Raw genomic sequence first — 217 nt, forward strand, 5'->3', positions numbered from 1 at the left:
GTTCTCTTTTGATTAAAATTGATAAAAACAAATCTTAAAACTGGTGTGAAAATATAAATGTAAATGAAAATAGTAAAATAAATTCAAATGATAATCCATAAAAAGTAATTAAAATAATTGTATAAAAAGAACCAATGTTAAAATCACTTGGAGTAATTAATAGACCACTTGAATAAAATGTTAAGAAAAAAGTAAAATTATTAAGTTTTAATAGGTA

The sequence above is a fragment of the Penaeus vannamei genome, chromosome 28 (genome assembly GCF_042767895.1).
Source record: "Penaeus vannamei isolate JL-2024 chromosome 28, ASM4276789v1, whole genome shotgun sequence".
Classification (NCBI taxonomy): domain Eukaryota; kingdom Metazoa; phylum Arthropoda; class Malacostraca; order Decapoda; family Penaeidae; genus Penaeus; species Penaeus vannamei.